The sequence below is a fragment of the Lissotriton helveticus genome, chromosome 1_1 (genome assembly GCF_964261635.1).
Source record: "Lissotriton helveticus chromosome 1_1, aLisHel1.1, whole genome shotgun sequence".
NCBI classification, from domain to species: Eukaryota; Metazoa; Chordata; class Amphibia; order Caudata; family Salamandridae; genus Lissotriton; species Lissotriton helveticus.
Window position 1 is genome coordinate 227,171,092 of NC_136057.1, and position 22,025 is coordinate 227,193,116.

Below are 22,025 nucleotides of genomic sequence, written 5' to 3' on the forward strand. Positions count from 1 at the left end.
ACCCAGGAATGCGGGCCCTCACGGCCACCCTCTACATAATTGGGCTTTGTCCCTGAGACCTGGCCCTCCAGGGGGCCGACCAACATCAGGTCTGACGGTAACCCGTCCCCCCGGCCCAATATAGAGCACACTCATCCCCTCACTACTCCTATCAACCCTCATAACGCCAGCGTCCAGAGACCCTTGATTTCCCCCCTCCTCACTCTTCACTCGGAACCCACATTTTCCCTCACAACACACCTCAATCCCTTCAATCTTTCTTCAACCCCTCCGATCGTAATTAACCCTGGACCCTCGATCCCCTCCCCTCTTGCTTCCCATTCTTACTTTAAGACCACCACATCTTCAGTGATCTTTTCTGGTACAGGTCAATCCAGCTCTGCCAACACTCTATCCACCCCTTCTTTGACCCCTAACACCGTCCACCCTTCTCCTCCAAATCCCCCCACCCTAGCGACGCCCTCTACAGCAGGTCAAGCCAGCCCCGCTAGCACGCACACCCCCCTCTCCTTGACTGCTAGCACTATCCTCCCTACCACCCAATCCACCAAAACTGTCCATCCTCATCCTACTATCCCCTCCATAGTAACGCCTGCCGCAGCAGATCAAGCCTGCCCGATAACAATCACCCCCTCCCTTCCCGGACTCCTAGCAAAGTCCACCCTACCACCCATTCCTCCATAACTCCCAGCTCCATCCACCCCAATACTCTTACCCCTCCACCCACATATATCCGCTCTCTGCACTCCAGAGCCTCCAAAATAATTCAAAGCGTCCACTCCTCTATCCTTGACCTAACAAACCTCCTCCACCTCGCCGAATCAGCCTTCGCAAACCTCATGCCTCAGCGATCTCCCCCGCCCATCCCTGAACTTCTCAAACGCCCGCTACCAACAGCTTTAAGACATCTTCGCCCTCGCAAGCACACTAGCTGTCTATCCGAGGAGGAAATCCTTGACCTCGCCTACTCATATAACCTTCGCCCAATCACCACCGATTCCCCTGACCTCACCGAAATCGAAATCCTGGATATTCTTAAAGACCTCAACCCAGCCCCTATCCCTCCCTGCCTACCGGACGTAAGTACCGCACATCCCATCTGCACGGTCGCTATCGACCCACACAGACTGGCCCCCCTCTGCAATAGAAGGGCGATCAGAAGCAATCTTGCACCTGTACCCCTGACTGCCCCGACTCCCACCACCACTTCCCTCCCCGGTCTGACGGGGCTCTTAATCAATTGCCGATCGGCAGTAAAGCATGCCGCCAATGTCGCTGCTCTCATCCTAAACAATAACACCGACCTAGCCATCCTAACTGAATCATGGCTCAATGATGCATCATCCCCTTGACTCGACCTCTTAGTCCCGCCCAATTTTAACATTACCAGACTAGACAGACCGCTTAATAAAGAAGGTGGTGGAATTGCTTGCATCTATTGCTCTAACCTCCTTGTCTCAGAGCTTCCAACGGATACCACTGATTCCTGCGTATATCTAGCCCTCTCAGTCTGGAGCAACACCACCCTCCTGTGCAACCTGCACACTTTTACCACCCCCCTGGCAATAACATCCAATTCACTGACTACCTCATGGAAATTCTCACGGCTAAGAACTCCCCCAACTCCAAAGACATCTTCCTTGGGGACTTCAACCTGCACTGGAACGACCATAAAGATCCACATGTCAACGCCATTAAAGACCTCATGGCTGATCTAGCCCTGACCCAAGCTTGCCTACTCCCTACCCACTCGAAAGGGGCTACTCTCGACTGGATCATCTCTAATGAGAAAACTGTCAAGATCATATCCACCGACCCCTGCGACTGGTCAGACCACCATGCCATCGCCTTTCTTCTACCCTGCACCCTCAAAACATGGGCTCCTCAACCAGTGCTCCCAAAACGCTAGGTCAGAGACACCAAAAACCTAGACCTAATTGAACTTGAGTCAAGTTGCAAATCCGACCTCCCACCCCCTCCCCACATCACCTCGGCCAGTGACCTCAATGATCACTACACTGTTTCGATGTCGAACATTTTGGATGACCTCGCCCCTCTTAAACTAAAAAGGACTCAAGTCAAAGACAGAAACCCATGGTTCATTGGCTCCCTCAACAACGAGAGAAGATCCCTCCGTCCAAGCCGAAAGAATCTGGAGACAACACTCATCCGCAGATCACCTAAAACTTCGCCAGGCCAGAAATGCTTACAACAAAAACATCCACAATTCAAAAAAAGAGTTTTTCAGAGCGGAACTAGGAAATGCTCAGAACAGGCCTCGCAAACTCTTTGAGATGATCAAAATCCAGTCGAACAAACTGTCCAAAACAGCGAAAGAAATCCCCAAGTCTCTCATCTCCTCTGAAGATTTCTCCTCGTTCTTCGCAAACAAAATCATCACCTTAGATACCGAACTCAAAGCTGCCTCACTCCCCCACCAAACACTGACCATCTGCCTCCTCCATCACTGCTACTGACACCGACCTCACCCAAGAACCTAGCACACTGGTCTGAATTCTTACCCTACGATGAAGACTCCGTCGCAAATATCCTCTCCTCCTTAAACCCGAACAACCATTTCCGGCAGGGATCCATACCAATCTCACTGAAAGCAGGACAAGTTCTCCCTGTTCTGAAAAAGCCATCACTGGACCCAACCTCCCCAAACAACTTTAGACCTATCTCCAACATTCCCCTCTTGGCAAAAGTGTTGGAAAAGTGTGTTCACATACAGCTAAGTCGCCACATCAGCAACTTCCATCTACTCGATGACTGCCAATCCGGCTTCCGACCAGGACACAGCACCATGCTCCACGTTATCGACAATGCTCTTCATGCCCTGGACCAAGACAAAACTTGTCTCCTAATCCTCCTGGATCTATCCTCGGCCTTCGATACTGTCAACCATGAGATGTTACTCGAACGCCTCAAACTTAGGATGGGTTTAGACGGCACAGTACTCGACTGGTTTAGTTCGTACCTCCAAAACAGATCTCAGAGATTCCTAATCAATGGTGAACTTTCCTACTCCTCCATGGTCACAGTGGGAGTCCCTCAAGGATCAACGTTGTCCCCCACCCTGTTTAATCTCTATCTAGAACCCCTTGCTGAAATCCTCCGCAATGCTAATATTTCCTTCCATATGTACGCTGATGATACTCCGATCTACATTAAAATCTCATCTCTTGCGGAGATCCTCACCATGAATGAGGCCCTGGAGTTGACCATCCGTTGGCTAGTCTCTAACCAACTCAAACTCAATGCTAACAAAACTGAATTCCTTCTAATCTCCCCGCCCAAGAGCAACTCTGAGATACAGACTTGGATCAAAGCTATCACAGCCCTAAACTGTTCCCCGACCATAGTGGACTCTGCTAAATCACTGGGAATCACCTTGGATTACAACCTAAACATGCAAAACCACATCAACTCAATGGCCAAATCTGCCAGATTCCACCTGAGTTACCTATGGAAACTGAAACCATTTCTAGCTACTCCCGACCTAAAACTAGCAGTACAATCTCTAGTCATCTCTTGGTTGGAATATGGCTGCACCTCCCTCTCTGGTTTACCCAAGATCACTCTGGCACCTTTAAAAGCCTGCCTCAATGCAGCTGCCAGACTACTTACGGGCTCTAGAAAATTTGATCACATCACCCCCCACCTGAAAGCATTGAACTGGCACCCTCTCGAGGCTAGGATTCACCTCAAGTTGGCATGCATCACGCACAAGGCCCTACACACAAACTCCCCTGCGTATCTTGCACAGAAGCTCGCAATATCCGGAGGAAGCAGAAACTCTCGATCGGCAAATACCTTTCTACTCCGGCCTGCATGTTTTAAGAAAAGAAAACTACAATCGCTCTTTCACTGGGTCTGCTCCAAGAATATGGAACGCCTTCCCGCCTGACATTAGAAATATCCACTCCTTTGCACGCTTTAAAAAAGAAGCCAAATCCTTCCTCATGACCAAATTCCTTGACTAACCTGCTCCACAAGCACCAAGAGACTGATTACCTTTGTGATACCCTGTTCTATTGTATGATAACCTGTGCTATTGTATGATCCCGACTCTGTAAAGATCACTGTGTCAATGTATGTCCATTTATTCTGGAAAATGTTCCTATATACCTTTTCAACCCCCTCCCTCCTTGCACATACCCCTTTGACTCCCTGCCTACCCTATGACCCCTGTTTCTGTATACCCCCCAGATTTATTGTTATCATTTGTCAACCGATCTTTCTGTATTACTCTTGAACCTGTAAAGCGCTCTGATACCCTCACGGGTCAAGTTTGCGCTCTATAAAACTTTAAAATAAATTAAGGAAAATGAAGTGCGGGAACCCGCACTTCATTTTTATTTTATTTTCTAGGCCGGATTTGCGCACCCAGTGCAAATTTGGCCAATTTTTCTTTTTTTAAAGCCTTTTTTGGACCTGGGGGTCCTTGTGGGACCCCCCTGAGCAGGCCTAGTGGGACAGGGTATTTCTACCCTGCCCCCTTTATTTGGTTTTCTTCCTGTTTTCTCTCTTTTCTTGTGACTTGGTTACCGAGTCACAAGATGGCTGCCTACACTTTCTGGTTTGGAATGTTGGCAAGCATAAGGAAAAGATGGACGGACTGCTGAGACACAGATCTGGGTTGAATCCATCATCATTCTTTATCTCACTTTGTCACCCCAGTTCAGACACAGCTATATGCAAATCAGTCTTGACCCTGTGCCTCATGGGAACCGTCCAGCCCGAACTGCCCCGCCATGTCTTCCCTGGACCGGAAACAAACATCCTTGGACCGGTTTCGGGCTAACAGTCCTCATCAGCCAGGCTAGCTTGAATCCAGTGGCAAAGTGCACAAGGGACCCAGGTCTGGGCATACTCTGCCCACTTAGGGTGAACAAAGCAAACACAAGAAAATGATGGACGGAGTGCTAAAACTTTTCAAACACTCACCCCCAGTCACAGATCTGGGTTGAATCCATCATCATTCCTTAGCTGACTTTGCCACCCCAGTTCAGACACAGCTATATGCAAATCAGCCTGGACTGTTCGCATGAAGCACAGGGTCAAGACTGATTTGCATACAGCTGGGTCTGAACTAAGGTGGCAAAGGGAACTAAAGAATGAAGGATTTAACCCAGATCTATGACTGAACAGTTTCATGCTGCATCCATCATCTCCTTGTGTTTTCTAGGAATGCTGGCAGTCAAACAGAATGAAGCTTGTGCTGGGAGGATTTACGGCTCCTCCTCTGTGCTTTCTGAACCAAGAGGTACCTTTTTGCCAACTTTGGTGTAATTACGTTCAGCAGTTGGATTTCCTATGGAAATTACCATGAGAAAAGGGGTCTTGGGACCCCCCTTTTTACTCTGCCCCTGCTTGATGAATCACCCCCAAACTTTCAGGACAGGAGCTGACCTGAGCTGGTCATTAGTTCGGAAACTTTCACAAAGATTCGTCAAACGGTGCTAAAGATATTGGCAAATCAAAAAACACTTTTCCTATGAATAACAGGTACGAACTATAACTACCTACTGAGGACTGCCAGTAGGTAATATATATATTGTTTCAAAAATTGATTTTTTTTATCGCATGCAATATTTATGACAAAACCGTGACCACTGGCGCGGTCTCCATGTACCATTGGGGGGACATTGTGACTAACAAAACTGTTGCAAATTTTGGTGAATCTTTAATGCGCATTCTTATAGAGATATTGAGACCCTGATAAATGTTTTTATAGTCATTTATATAGTGAGTTATCTACTGTGATGGTTAGAATTAATTATATAGTTATAATTTTTTAATTTGGTTGTGACTATTGAAATCCTGCTTTCATGGCGTAACCACGGGGATCGCGATGAGCGACGTCAGTGCGATCTCCGGAGTCACAGCAGAATTGGAAAATAGGTTTTACAGATGGTTGTTCTAGAAATACTCTAGAAAAACATAAGTATGATGTGTGGAGTAATAAACCTCTAGTGTGTAAAATACCGTAATGTGTGTGCTTGTATGTGTTTTCACTTTAAGGAAAAGGCGCGATTGTCACAGTTAAGGACGTCTTCGCGATGACCTGAATAACTATGAAAGCAGAAAGTTGGTCTAAAAGCTGGTTTTAAAAGAAACCTAGTACAAAAATATGGGTTTAAACATGCTTTGAAAGTATGTACATAGTAATATGTGTAGTGCAAAGTTCAGAATGGATTTTTTACATATTGTTTTTGGATGTCTTTGTGTCCATTGAATGTCTGCTTTCTTTCCTTTTTCACAATGTGTCAATGGGAATCGCAACGTTGTGAAGTTTCCCAAAAACTGAAGAAAAAAAAACCCTTTAGAAAAACACTTCACAATATTTTACGTACTAGGGTGGCTCTGAAAAGAACTGTTGTGTTGGTTGTGTGTTTATGAATACTACGGTTACTTAGAAACACTCTGTTGCTTTCGTCTGTAAAGTGCACTCCATCATTTCAATAAATTCCATGCATGCCAAATCGCAGGTTGTTGCAATAAATACATTCCATGCAGTGTTCTCTGAGGAATGCAGATACTGTTTCATTATCATGTTTCCTGGCTTTGTCAATCTGTGGACAGAATTGATTTGACCACTTCCAATTCTGTCTGTGGCCTATACTAGAGAACTCCATGATAGAGTGAGGGAAAAGCGACATCAGTTCTGCAAAGGTTTCTTTCATTAGGATTTTCACCGCTACTGCAGTCAATGTGCCTAGGTCATTGCCATTACAGTGCACAATCATCAGGTGAGGCATTTGGGAGTCCACAATGGATTTAACCAAAACCAACAGTTGCTGAAACGTTAACCCCTCTCTGCTCAAACCAAGTAATCTTTGAATTTGGCAAACCCAAGTCTGAGTCAATACCTCTCTTTTTTGTAGCCTCTTCAACCCAATAGATATAGCTGTGGCCCACATTCCATACTCCAAGCATTTTGAAGTGAAGGAGCAATATCAGTCAGGTGAAGGGTGGAGCTGAATAAGGTAGTTTTTCAAATAAATAGCAGTTAAAATGGAGGTGTTTTTTTCAAGGATATATTTTGTGATTTCTCAGTGATCATCGCAAATACATATCAAACACACATTTATAGGAATCTCTTTCTGAAAGAGAGGGAAAGGTTTAACAGATACTAAACACTCACAAGAGGAGATAGTGTAGTATAAAATGAAAGACATGATTTCATTTGCTGCGTTTTTCATTTTCACAGAGTACAAAGTTGAAGAGGTTGCAATTTTAGGGTTGCTTTGTATGAGAGTGGTGGGATGTATGACGGTACAACGTGTACCGTCACAACGTATCCCTTTAGCACGCATCCCTTACAACGCAAGTTGTTACCACGACTTGCGTTGGGGGTGCGGATTTCGAATAGTATAATTTACTATTCTAACACCAGTACCCGTGGACCCTAGGGAAGGTGTTGGGATAGTAAATTTACTATTTTTAATCCTTTAGCGCCCTCCAGCGCAAGTCGCGGTAACGACTTGCGTTGTAAGGGATGCGTGCTAAAGGTACCGCGTTGTAAAAACTTCGTGGTAAACGATGTTTACCGAGTGGTGTACCATTCTTGTGCTTACTTTTCAGAAAACCTAGTGTCAAAACTATCCACAAAGAGCTAAAACAACAATATGGTCTACAATCTGATTTCCCTGGTATGTACATAACTTTTTAATTCTTTATTAAAATTACATAAGAAAAGAAGATGTGTATGGGAATTTGATAAAGAGGGTATCATAGTGATATGAAAAGATATATCATAGGAGTAGTTGTATATGTATTAGAAAGAAATAATACTTGTTAGACATGTATTGGGAAGTGTTTTTCAATGTGGTTTTTAACTTATATGACCACTTTGCATATGCTTAGATGGTAAGATATGGTTCTTGTTGTTGCACATAGCTACATATATGGTGGGACTTTTGAGTTTACCTAAAGATGCAGGCACTACCCTTGCACTGCTTCATTCACTGAGGAATTAGCCATGCACTCATCCACTCAACCTTCATTACTCATGCACTCATCAAAACACCCACATACTAGTGATACACTCATGTAAACATGAAGGCAGTAACTATGGAGATATGGAATGACTCACAGAGTTCTGATATACTCAGGGAATCATCTGGCAGTACCTGTATCCTCAAAGAGTCAGTAGGTACTATGTGTGCACCAATTCTATCATCCAGGGCGTATTCATGTATTCCACCACAAATACATGTTTTTACAAGTTTTACTGGACAATATGGATCCTTTTAGAACCATCTGGCAAATTTTATATGAAGCAGCGATATAATCTTGGATGTAGTTGGAAGAATTAGTGAAGTACACGCACTGATAGACATTAACGTGCAGATTGTTATAAGCACCGTTTCCCAAAATTTAAATTTCATACATTTAAGTAGAAGAGTAGATACCAGGAGAATTATGCTCATTAGACCCTGCAACACTTAGCAGATATATTGTTCACAGATTTCAAGCAATTATGGCTTTCATCTTGAACAAAACAAAACCTCCTCTTGGTGAATTGATTAATTTAGTTTTGCGTAACGAGTACCAAGCAAGAGGTGCTCCCTGTATTCACATGCTGTTATGGGTAGAAGATTCCCCAAGGTTCGGAACAGACTGTGATGACCCTGTTCTGTCTTCTATTGAGCAGTATGTAACTTGCTCCATCCCATTGAGAGTAGTGACAACATTGTAGGACAGCAAGTTCTATGATTCAAAAACCATAGATGCAGAAAATACTGTCAGCGAAGATAAAGAGGACAAGGGAAATTTTATAGAAAGATGTTGTTTTGGATACCCACGACCTGTTATCTCACAAGGAAGAGTCAACTGGTGTTTGTCTGCAGTCAGGCATTCGCTTACAAGGAAATCACTGAAAAATATATACACCCTTAGAAGAACAGAGGTCTCCAAGTGCATTAATGACTATAACCCAGTAATTCTGAATATGTGAAATGCAAACATGGATGTGCAGTTTGTTGCAGACAACTCAATTGCTGTTGCTCTGTATGTTGCATCTTATATAAGAAAGTCAGAAAAAACTGAGGTGAAAGAGAGGTGGGGCGAGATTTCATCAGAAAAAAATCTTACAAAGAGATTGTACAGTTTTAGTTTGAAAAAGCTTTCTCACAGAGCGATAAGCTAATATGAATGTGTAGATCGGTTCAGCTCAGCAGTTTGTCTTCTAAATCTAGAGGAGTTCTATGGGTGTGTTTATGTTATGTTAAAAACATTTATACAGGGCACGTATATCCTCAGGTGTCTTGGCGCTTCCAGTGCTACATACTGTGCTATGGACTACTGCTTCTAAATGAGCCAGGTCTTCAGGTGTTTTCTGAACTCAAGAAGGGAGGGATTTTTTCTGCGATATAGTGAATTCCATTGATAGTATTGTAAAAGAAACTACTCCTCCCCCACAGTTCAACTTTTTGATCCGGACCACCGGCATCAGATTGGCATTGGCCGAATGCAGAGGTACTATCTGAAAAGGTTCCCTGGAAATTTTGTCCCTTCTTTGTTCAGTGCCTTGTGGGCAATGCAATGTGCCTTAAACTTTACCCACTGACTGACTGGCAGCCAGCGAATGTCTCAAATTGTTGATCTAACAGAATGATGTTTAGGTACATCCAGAATCAGTCTTGCAGCATCATTTTGTACTGCCTGTAACTTCCTGAGGAGAGTAGATTGCACATTGCAGTTATCAAGTTTAGACAAGACTAAAGAGGTTACAGCCAGCTTTCTGGAGGATTTTGGGATAAAAGAGAGCATTTTTCTTATGGCCTTGATCGTGAAGAACGAAGAAGACGCTACCTTGGAAACTTCAGCTTTAAATCTAAGTTTGTCATTTATGATAACTCCAAGGTTCTTAGCTTTATCCACAGGGGTAGGGAGAGGGCCAAGATTGTCTGGCCACCAAGCTGGGGACCAGGGTGGGAAAAGGTTTCCAAACATGATCACCTCTGTATAGCTTGAGTTTAATTTCAAGCAATGAGTGATTGGTGTCCTTATTCACTGTCGGGATCACCAACTGGGTGTCATCAGCATAGGAGGTGGGAATCCGATTAAAACATCTTATCAGTGGTGCCAGTTGCGCTACATAAATATTAAAGAGTGTGGGGCTCAGCGAAGAGCCCTGCGGAACACCACATGGAAGGGTGAAGGGTGCCGACTTAAATTTGCCCAGATGAACTGTTTGAGTCCTCTCTGATAAAAACGATGTTAACAGGGAGAGGGCTTTCCCTCCTATCCCAATTGATTTTAATCGATGACCCAGAAGGGTATTAGCCACCGTATCGAATGCAGCGGATAGGTTGAGCAGCACCAAAGCTGCTGGCCCACAGATGTCTAGTGAAGAACAAATTTCTTCTGTAGTCTGAATTAGAGCTGACTCTGTACTATGATTAGCTCTGAAGCCAAACTGGCTATGATCTAGAATCTGATTAGCTGCAATAAAGGTGGAGAGTTCCACATTCATGGTTTTCTCAATTATTTTGGCTGGTAGTGGGATACTCGCAATGGGCTGATAGTTGGCCATGTCAGTTGCATCTAAATAGTTTTTTTTAGAAGAGGCAAGATACACGCCTGCTTCCACACAGTGGGAAAGGATCCTTGTGCTATCATCTTGGATAAATATGGTCCAATAAAATGGGTAATATTTCGAAGGATCTTAGTAGGGCAAGGATCTTCCGGAGAACCTGATTTGGCTGTAGATATCGGTTTGGTGATTTGCTTAGGAGAAATAGGGGAAAAGTTCAAAAGAGAGGCTTTGCTACTATTTTCATGCTCAATGGTGTTACCATTTGGCAGTGAGTGGGCGAACTGATCATGTATTTGATCTACCTTTGTCCTAAAGGAGAGAGCCAGGGCATCACAGAATTCTTGATTATGATTAACAGAACCATCTTTTGTAATTGTGGTCAAGTTCTTCACAGTTAGAAATAATTCTTTACTGGAACTGCCGGCTTTTTCTATCTGTCCTGTGTAGTAGAGACTTTTCCCAAAATCATTTTTTTTAATCTGAAAGCATGGATTTATATGGATTTTTTTCTGGTGGCTCATAATTTTTACGCCAAATCCTTTCTTGCCTTCTGCAAGCCTGTTTGTCCATTCTCAGGGCTTCATAGAACCACGAGGCAGATGGACTGTTTCTGTTTTAATTAAATCATGTGATAGGAGCTTATTTTGCGAAGTTAGTGTCAAGCCAGGCGGTATAATTTATAACTGAGGTTTCTGCATTCTTCTCCAAATCCAGTTGGCTTTGTGCTAGCTCGTTGTCAAAAATGGTGGGGTCAATTTTGTGACATTCTCTACCGTGAGCTTTGAATTTACCATGTTAGTGCTGTTAGTTCGTTGGTACTTTTATCTAAAAAGAATGGCATTGTGATCAGCCCAAATTATTGGGAGGGTAGATTAATTGGAGATGGCCGGGTTATTGGTAAACAGGCCATCTAGGGTGTGTCCTGCAATATGCGTAGCATCATAAACCAACTGTCTGAGGCCAAACTCTGATATCACATCGAGTAGCTCCTCAGTATCTCTTTCTTCAATTGTTTCTAGGTGAAAATTCATATTACCTAAAATTGTGAAGAAATTAGAGTGGAGACTGAGTTCTAACAATAAATGGAAATTAACCAATAATTTAGATCTGTGGTCTGGAGGATGATAGATCAAGAAGCCTTTAAAAGTGTCTTGATCAGAGGGAGTAATTTGGAAGAGGCTTCACAGTCTGGTGTGGCAATTATTGAACAAAAAGAACTTAGTTCAGCCCTATGGATCAATGCCAGTCCGCCGCCTTTTTTTAATTGTGTGTATTTCTGTAAACTTTGTAACCATGCGGAACCGCAATGTTAAAATCAGGATCTGATGAGACATCACCTCATGTTTCTGTTACAAATAATATGTCAAGTTTGTAGTCTATGATGAAATCAGCTATCTCATATTTATGTCTGACCAAGGACCTAGCATTAATAAGGGCTAACTGTAGGTCACTATCCATTTGGTATTGAATTGTTGGTGCTCTCAGGGAGTTGAGTGGCATATCTAACATTTTAGGGAGTTTAGCATCACAGCTTAGACATTGGGGGTAGTCCGGTTTTATTAAGTGTTCACACTTAAACTGATAACATTTCTGGCGCATCGGCGGACATAAGGCCATTAAGCTCTCACCTGAATGGAATATTGAAGGTTTATATACCGTGTGAGGGCCAGGGTCTGTGGCCCTGGGCCCGGTCCAGGCACGGACAGGCTTGCCTTTGCCGCGCCTGCGGCATGCTGGCAACTCGCCCGCTGCACCCATCCACTGAATGGCTGTTCCAGTGTGACCCTAAATAGGAGGAAAATAAGTCTGGACTGCTAACCGAAGAGTAAGTGGGTGAGCAAAAGTGGATGCCATAAGAATGATGCCTGTGATGAGGTCTTCCCTCCACATCAATCGGTAAAAACCGCAGCGGACCAGGGAAGCCTCAGTGATCAGGAGAATGTGTGCAACAATCACAATAACACTAATAGACACAATCAATACATTTCATAGTAAAAACAATACCTAAAATATTTAAAACCCTCGTATTATTAAAAATGTGCAAAAAAAGCAAAGTAGCAGGGTGTTGAGCAATAGAGAAGGTCAGGGAGGAACCTGTGCAAAGTAGCAGCTGTAGTTCTATTAGCCCCAGTATGAGACCGTTGCGCGGTCGTTCCAGTACAGCCCTAATTAGGAGGAACAGGAGTCTGGACCGCTAACCGAAGAGGAAGTGGGTGAGCAGAAGTGAATGTCTAAGAATGAGGCCTGTGATGAGGTCTTCCCTCTGCAACAAACGGTAAAAACCACAGCGGACCGGGGAAGCCTCAGTGATCAGGAGAATGTGTGAGACAATCACAATAACACTAATAGATACAGTCAATAAATTTCATAGTCCAAAAAATACCTACAAAATTTAAAATCCTTGCATGATTAAAAATGTGCAAAAAAGTCAAGTAGCAGCGTGTTGAGCAATAGAGAAGGTCAGTGAGGAACCTGGGCAAAGTAGCAGCTGTAGTTCTAGCAGCGTTATTAACAAGGGGTAACTCAATAGGAGTCAAAAGGACCTGGGTATCAATTGTTATAGACAAAATGGTCCTAGACGTTGATTCAACATATGCAATGTCAACATAAATTAAATATTCATTTCACTTTTGATCACCATCTGATTCAATCCAGTATGGTTCATAACAAAGCAAACATGTTCACCCGCGATATTTGTTGAAGCAAGAAAACCACACCTGAAACAAAAGAAATTTTCTCCAAATACTGGGAGATTCTCCTTTTTACTATACATTTACAGAAAACACAATGGATTTTGTACAACGTAGAAAATCACAATTATTTATAAAAGGGGGTTCATTTGTCACAGAGTACATGCACAGATGAGAGTAAGAGTACGTGCTCGTGTATGAAAAAGCGACCAAAGAGGTCAGTGAAAAGATGTAGGTTAAAATACAATAGAGTTCTTTAAACAACGACTAAGGCTTGAGTGCATTAACATTGCGGTTGTGCTCTATGATTAATAGAACACATGGCGGTCGTAATTTACATCGATTAAGATCCTTTTTCAAGAGTAATTATTGCCATATGTATATGGCCGGTTTTAATGTATAGCACTGATGGCCATTTTTCTTTTACATTTGTAGTGCTGACTGAGCGCGTTTGAACCGCTTGAGCCTTACCAAGCTGTGGGTTGCTGATTTATTACGCACTAAGGGGCACACCAGTGTAGGGTGAGTGCCGCTAATTACACCGTTTCATGGATGTCTGACACTAGATATGTGTCACCTGTGGAAATACTTAGTCCGGTTATTTATTTGTTGTTGCAGGTGCCCACCCTTGTTGGGTTCACTTTGTTTCCATGCATATTGAGCTCCCCCCCTTTCCCCGTCCTGATGAAGACCCGCCCCTGAGGAAATCAGCCACCCTGCTTGTTTTAGGGTCGAAACGTCAACATAAGTCCCCGGAGCCTGTACCTGTAATGTTTCTCCCACGCCCCTCTCCCTTGTATTGATCAGAATACGGAGGATCTTTCAATTACTTACCAGCAAGAAAGAATTACATTTTTTGCTAACTTACCATCTAAGGCAGGCTCATGTTCTACACTAAGGATTCAAGCCTTAGTCGTTGTTTAAAGAACTCTATTGTATTTTAACCTACATCTTTTCACTGACCTCTTTGGTTGCTTTTTCATACACGAGCACGTACTCTTACTCTCATCTGTGCACGTCCTCTGTGACAAATGAACCCCCTTTTATAAATAATTGTGATTTTCTACGTTGTACAAAATCCATTGTGTTTTCTGTAAATGTATAGTAAATAAGAGAATCTCCCAGTATTTGGAGAACATTTCTTTTGTTTCAGGTGTGGTTTTCTTGCTTCAACAAATATCTTGGGTGAACATGTTTGCTTTGTTATGAACCATAATGGATTGAATCAGATGGTGATCAAAAGTGAAATGAATATTTAATTTATGTTGACATTGCATATGTTGAATCAACGTCTAGGACCATTTTGTCTGTAGTTCTAGCAGCAGCAGTATGAGTTTAGGGCTTGGTAATAATCGTACTGAAGCCTTCAACTGAAATTCAATATCTTGCAGAATTTTGAGCCAATAAGTACAGATATTCTGAACAGTAGCATGCTGTATATGTACTATCCAAGAAGAAGTCATCATCTGGAAAGGATGTGTCTTTATGAAATACTTCAGCATTATACTTTCAGAAGCAATGTCAGTGAACATATGGATGAAGGTAAATGTGTTGTTGCTGGATATGAAGGATTTTTCGGGAGACATAACAAACGAAATGTAATCAACACTTGAAAGCTAAGTTGCCAAACTCCAAACAAAGGAAGTTAACTATTTATCCTTGTTACAGTTGTTTAAGCCATGGTGAACTGAAAGTGAGCTACTTGGAGAATTTGACTGTTATTAAGACTTTTTTCAACCCTGTAAAAGACAGCATTGAGTACTCTGTGTTTCCAGTGTATCTTCAAATGTTGAGAGATGAAATTGAACAAGAAGAAACAATTGTTGCTGAGCTAGCAGGAGAGAGCTCTTAGAGCAGTCAAAGTTCAACACCTGTAAGTCAAGATCCTCTTGGACAGCCAATCATTGAAAATGAAGCTGCAATAGCTATGAATGGGTAAACATCGTTTACCACGAAGTTTTTACAACGCGGTACCTTTAGCACGCATCCCTTACAACGCAAGTCGTTACCACGACTTGCGCTGGAGGGCGCTAAATGATTAAAAATAGTACATTTACTATCCCAACACCTTCCCTAGGGTCCACGGGGACTGGTGTTAGAATAGTAAATTATACTATTCAAAATCCGCACCCCCAACGCAAGTCGTGGTAACGACTTGCGTTGGAAGGGATGCGTGATAAAGGGATGCGTTGTGACGGTACGCGTTGTACCGTCATACATCCCTATGAATGAGGTGGAGAATTCAATGCAGCAAGTAGGACAGGAAACTGTGAATCTAGAACTAACGTGTGCATGTTCTACATATAAACCAGTTTGATTGTACATAAGCTGAGTCTAATTTGTCATGTGTAGTCACTGCACCAACAGGCTTAGCTGCTCATAATGCTAAAGGAGTTACCCTTCATCGATTGTTAATGCTGCCTGTTGGACATGACAGCAAATTACAATACAACAAATCTGGTGATGCTTGTCATGAAGTGCGAAGAGAATTAAATAAATGAAAGCTACTAATTAGTTATGAAGTCAGTATGGTGTCTCACCTAATGCTAGATTTTATACATTTAAGAAAGCAGAAACTATTAAAACCTGACTAAGATGTACTTTTTGGAGAAAAACCCTTAATAGTATTTCGAGACCTGCTACAACCAACTCCCATAAAAGGACAACCTGCATTCAAGAATCTACTACATACTGAGAAATGGAATTTACTAGGAAGTATTGGAAAGGTAAACATTTGGGAAAACTTTAAATACAAAGAATTAATCCAAAATATGCACCAAGCAACAGATAAGCATTATGCAAAAATGTACTAAAGGATATAAGAGCGGGAGTCCTCCCTCGCAAAAGAGGAAAAGCCAGTATTACAACCCATCTCATCAAAACTGTGTTTCAAAGTAATGTTTAAGCTGGTGAAGTAATGTATAATTTTGTTAAGGAATAGAAGTCTGTCATTTGTTTGATGCCAGATCTTGAGGAGTGTATTAAATTAAATTCAATGAACAACTATTGCAACTGGAAAAAGAAGAGATTGTCGAAATTAGAGCAAATGATATCAGGGAGTTACATTGCTACTAACAGAAAAACTGCAATCGAAATTGGATAGTTTAGAAAAGTCTGTGCCGAAAACGGCAGGATTAGAAAAACAGTTACATATTTGTAAAAATTGTCATCAAATCCTACGTCATAATTTAAATGTAGAAGAAGGTCTAGTGAATGGTACAATGGGCAAAGTTATGAAATGTGTTAATTATCCAAGCATAAATGATGTGAAATAATTAGCCATAAAATGTTTTGATATTGCTGAAGTTAAGCAGATTGGTAGATGTGTTGTACATTTCCTACTTGTGAAAGACTTGTACGTAAAGAAAAGCAGTTTGAAGTCTCCAGTGCATTTAGCATATGCAGTAACTATTCATAAATCGCAAGGTTTAAGTGCAAATACAGGTCTTGTTAATATTTGTAGTAGCGTATTGAAAGAAGGAATGTCATATGTTGCTTTGTCGTAAATTAGAAAATTGTCTATTTCAGTTCTGATTCATTTTAATGCAAAGTCAATAAGGGCTGATGTGAGTTGTGTAATGGAGTATAATTGGTTAAGAGCTCAATGTGCACCTCATTTAGGCCATTATCCTCTGGTTCAAACAGCAATACTGCATGCAAAGCAGAAAATATCCAAACAGTCTACCACAGTTGAATAAAAAGAAAATCAACAAGGAGGAAAGAAAAGAAAACTAGAGGAAATACAAGGCTATCACTTTGATAATAAATCTTGAGTGAAAAGTTATGCAAATGTAGTGTTAAATGGACTATATCATTTGCCACATTTTACACATTCTGTTAAAGAAAAGAAAGATAAAAGAAGGTCTTCACAAGTGTGTTCTTTACTTAAAGAATTAAGAAGTGAAAGAAGTATTCTACTTTCTGCTATTGGAATAAGAAAACTCACTGATGACTGTACTGGATCAGTGGCGCTCTCTCAAAATCTTCAGCAGAATGCTGAAGAATTTCTAATGGTAAAGCTAGGATTACCAGATGAAGAAGATGTGAATATCAATTATTTGTTTGGTTTAATTTATAAATGGACCCATAACTGTGAAGATTGTGAATTTGCATCTCGTATTGAAATCAATTGAGATTCAGATCGAATACTCTTCTTTTACATCTGACGAGCCAATAGTGACTATAATAACATGCAAGACACCTTTACAGAGTTTGCCCATATATCTTTGCAAGAATCTCTGGCTGAAACCTTGAGGTGCAAGTCAGGCTCTCCTTGCCCCCCTAAGATTTTCAGATCACTTGCTCACTGGATTAATCCAGTATTGAATTACATCTGGAATTTGTCTTTGGCGACAGGCATCTTTCCTGATATCTGGAAGCAGGTTATCTTATTACGGCTCTTGAAAAAATCAAATGCTGACCGAAGGAGCTTGGGAAGTATCGTCCTATCTCTTTGTTACCAGTGCCAGCAAAAATGTTGGAAAAATTATCTCAGCACCAATTCTCCACGTATGCCAAATCTTATGACATCTTGCACGATACACAATCAGGCGTTCAAACTGGATACAGCACTCAAACCGCCTTGGTGGAGGTGGCTGAATCCACAAGAATGTCAATGGACACTGGAGTATCGACTATGCTGCTCCTGCTCGATTTATCCACGGCCTTCGACACGGTCGCTCACCGCATACTATTAAAAACACTTGAACAGTTTGGTGTCCAGGGCACAGTCCTGGCGTGGACCCAGTTTGATCTTTACAACCGCACTCAAAGTGTATTTCCTCCGTTAACACCAATCATCATCTAAGCCTTTGAGTTGTGGGGTCCCGCAGGGCTCGGCATTAAGTCCCTTGCTTTTTAACATCTACCTGGTAAAGGCTGTGTCGTATGTTGATGACACCCAGCTGATATTCTCCTGTAAGGATCAGTCAAAGGACCCATTTTCCATATTAAGGAGCTGCCTTAAAGACATCACTAGCTGGATGAACAATAACAAATTGAAATTGAATGTAGACAAGACAGAGATCATGTTCTTTGGCCACCCCCCCGACCGCAGGACTCTTGTGACCAGCTTAGATGGGCACCCCGCCATGTCTGGTAAAGTCATCTAGAAATCTTGGCTTCAAGTGGGATTCAGATCTGTCCTTCAAAACCCACATACGTCATGAATAGTCAACCTGCTTTGGCAAATTAAAAACGTACAAAAAATTCTGCACCTCCAGCCGAGGGGGGAAGAAGGACAGTGGTTCATGCGGCGGTAACTTCCAATCTGGACTATGCTAATGGCTTATTCCTAGGACTGCCCAGTTATATGATAGAATGCAGCTGCAAGGCTTATTCACAGAGTCCCTTTCCGCCAGCACATCTACTCTCACATCAGGCTCCCGGTTGCATAACATATGGAATTTTAAGCCTTGACCTTAGCTTTTCGGGCAAGCCACAATATAGGACTGAGTTACTTCAGCAAGAGGCTGTTCCCATACCAATCACAGGCCCTCTGAAATCTAACTCTAAGCTACTACTGTGCGCTGCTCAGGTTGTCAAGGCCAGGAAGGGAGGCAGGGCTTTCTCAGTTAAGAAAGCTATGCCATGGAATGCTTTGACTTTGCATCTCTGCATGCTGGATAGTGAAGTCGAGTTCTGAAAGCAGCTGAATACGTGGCTCTTTGGCTCGATCAGCTAATGCCCTTATCTGTTCCTAACTGTCGTTAAGCACCGGGATGCTTCCATTTGAGGTAGCTGTTTGTGCTATACCAAGTAAAACAAATATCATTATTAGGTTAGGAACTAAAATTACAACATTTAAAGCTGCACAAATTACCATCTCAAAAAGAACTTTCACAACTATAGCATTCATATTTCATGAAGGAGTTAATATAACCCCTGAACACTACACAATACATTTAAGATATCAGACATGATGGATAGAGTGCAATGACCTATGAATGACATTCAAATCGAGACTACCCAAAAAGTTACCAAACTCATATCTGCTGTTTCTAGTACCAAAATTCTACGGAGAATCTAAGATATAAAAATGTGGTATTGTGTTGATATATATATATGGATTATGTGTTTCTAAGACAATATTCAGCCTTTTGGAGGTATTGTCTACAGCATGCTGTTAGGAATTAAGGACTTTTTTGAACTGCGCGAAAGGAATTTATAAATATTTGAGGACTACATTGTGTTGTTACCACAGATAAAAAGTGAATGGATATACCATAATACCAGTAGCCTTAAGGTGCATATGAAAAGTCTCTTCACCGCTAACAAAAAGTCGCCTTTTGTTTCTGCTACAGCAACTTCTACATTGTACTATGATTTAAGTTTTTCATACATGAACTAAGAACAGTTTAGAAATCATTTGGCCTAACAGGGATAATGTTTTCAAATGGATATGCAAAAATTGAGATAATTGTTGGACATTTGGTATCAGATATAAAAATATCAGAAACAGATTCAACATATAGTTGTATTCATTAAGGTAATAAGCTATCAGCAAGGCTGTATTAAAAAACCTGTAGTGAGTGAAGTAAACAGTATGACATAGTTATAGGAATCATTTTTTACTATCCATTCATTGATTTTTCCTACTGTTTCATGATGAGTCTTCATACAAAGCACTTTTGAAAGTGAATAAGTATGACAGCTAAAAACAGGAAAAAGAGTAAAATATTTCTCTTTGTCTAATTAAAGTTTTGGTTAAAAAAATATTGTATGTTGTTTGGTTGCCTAATGTTCAAAATAAAAGCCTAATATATTTTTGTCTTTTTAATTTCTTCACAGTGGTTAGAGGCCAAGATATATTACGCGTGTCAAATCACTACACTAGTAGTTGATTTGTTGAGGTACTACTCATGTACTCATCCCATGCACAACTGTAGCACTAGTCCAATAATACAGCCACTACCTAAGCAGTTATCCAGTCACTCAGGTTCTGCACTTGAATTCATCTAATGTCCCAGCCACTACTCAAACAGTCATCCATTCTGCCAGGTAATAGCCATGCACTATGCAAATTCCCAGACACTGTGTATGCACTCATCCATTCACTGAGGCACTGCCCATGCACTCATCCACTCACCCAGGCACTACTCATGGACTCATGCAATCACCCAGGCACTATTCATGCACTCACCCAATCACACAGACAGTGTCCATGCATTCACCCAATCACACAGACCCTATCTGTGTACTCACCCAATCACCAATCCAGTATCCTTGCACACATTCAATGACCCAGGGTCTACCCTTGCACTCATCCAATCACCCAGGCACTACTCTTGCAGACATCTAGTCAGCTATGTACTACTCACGCACTCATACAATTACCCAAGCAGTACCCCTGCACTCATCCATTCATTCAGGTGCTATATGCACTCACATAATACCCAACACACTATCCATGGGCTCATCTAATCACTGAGGCACTACCCATGCATTCGTCCATTCCCCCAGGCACTACCATGCACTAATTCATTCACCCAGCCATTATCAATGCACTTATAAATTCACTCAGGCACTACGTTTGCACTCATCCATTCGCTCAGGCACTACACATGCATGCATCCAATCAACCAGGCAGTATCCTTTCACTCATCCATTCACTCAGGCACTACACTTGCACTCATCCATTCACTCATGCATTTACCCACACACTAACCATGCACATATCAAATCACTCAACCAGTACCCATTACTCAGCCAGTCTCCAGTATTCACTCAGTCTCTACCAACGCACTCATCCATTCACCCAGGCACTACCCATGGATACATCCAATCACTCAGAAACTACCATTGCACTCATCTGTTGACTCAAGTCAAGTCAAGTCAGAGAATTTATATAGCGCGCTACATACCCAGAGGGTCTCAAGGCGCTTGAGGAGGGGTGGGGAATTACTTGTCAAATATCCACGTTTTAAGTTGCTTTCTGAAAGCTAGGTGGTTCTGGGTAAGGCGAAGGTAAGTGGGAAGTGAGTTCCAGGTTTTAGCTGCCAGGTAGGAGAAGGATCTACCTCCCATGGTGGTTTTGTTGATGCGAGGTACAGTGGCAAGGGCTTGGTTGGATGATCGTAGCTGGCGGGAGGGGGTGTAGAAGGACAGTCGTGTGTTGAGGCATTCTGGTCCGATTTCGTAGAGTGCTTTGTGTGCGTGGGTTAGGAGCCGGAAAGTGATCCTCTTATTGATGGGAAGCCAGTGGAGGTTTTTCAGGTGATCAGAGATATGTTCTTTACGCGGGATGTCTAATATGAGCCTGGCTGAGGCGTTTTGGATTCGTTGGAGTTTTTTCTGGAGTTTAGCAGTGGTACCGGCGTAGAGGGTGTTTCCATAGTCCAGTCGGCTCGTGACCAGAGCGTGGGTGACCGTTTTCCTAGTTTCGGTGGGGATCCAACGAAATGTTTTTTTGAGCATGCGAAGAATGTTGAAGCAGGATGAAGAGACGGCGTTGACTTGTCTGTTCATCGAAAGTGAGGAATCTAGGATGACGCCCAGGTTCCGTGCGTGGTCTGTCGGGATGGGTGCTTTTCCAAGGGCTTCTGGCCACCAAGAGTCGTCCAATGCAGAGGGGGAGGTACCTAAGATGAGGACTTCTGTTTTATCTGAGTTCAGTTTCAGACGGCTGTGTTTCATCCATTCGGCTACTTTTTTCATTCCTTCGTGTAGGTTAGTTTTGGCGGTGCTAGGGTCATTGGTGAGTGATAGGATCAGTTGAGTGTCATCCGCGTAGGAGATGATGTTGAGGTTGTGTTGGCGGGCGATGGCCGCGAGGGGGCTCATGTATA